Genomic DNA, 575 nt, shown 5'->3' with positions numbered 1-575 from the left:
AGTAGGTATTATAGGCGGGTTCTAATCCATGGTCCTCCGAGGGGGGGTGAGGGGCGGGGGGTACCGCAGGCGAGGGGGGTATGACGTCACCGGGGGGGGTATGACGTCACCGTGGGGGTATGACGTCATCGCGGGGGAGGGGGGTTATCATCGGTCGGTAAGGGGGGGCATGTTACCGACGGTCGGTAATTTTACCGATATTATATAACATTTAATTTTTTTACCAACATAATTTTTACCAACATATAATTACCGATAATACCAACGATCGTTAATTTATTACCGATATTATATATCAACATTTAATTTTTTACCAACATATATATTCTTTACATAATTTTTACTGTCATCTTTACATAATATTGATGATAAGTAATTACCGATGTAATTTTTTCTATCTGCTTCCGATAGATCATTTTACCGATCTGCGGCGGTTTCCGCGGCGGATTTTGCGGCGGTTTTTGCGGCGGATTTTGCGGCGGTTTTTGCGGCGCCCGCGCCGCCCGCGCCGTCCGCGCCGTCCGCGTCGCCCGCGCATTTCGCAGCGTGATTTTTTAGTCACAGCTGCAAACTCT

Source organism: Odontomachus brunneus, unplaced genomic scaffold (assembly GCF_010583005.1).
Source record: "Odontomachus brunneus isolate Ranch 3 - 2012 unplaced genomic scaffold, Obru_v1 Obru_scaffold_202, whole genome shotgun sequence".
NCBI classification, from domain to species: Eukaryota; Metazoa; Arthropoda; class Insecta; order Hymenoptera; family Formicidae; genus Odontomachus; species Odontomachus brunneus.
This window is presented reverse-complemented; position numbering follows the sequence as displayed.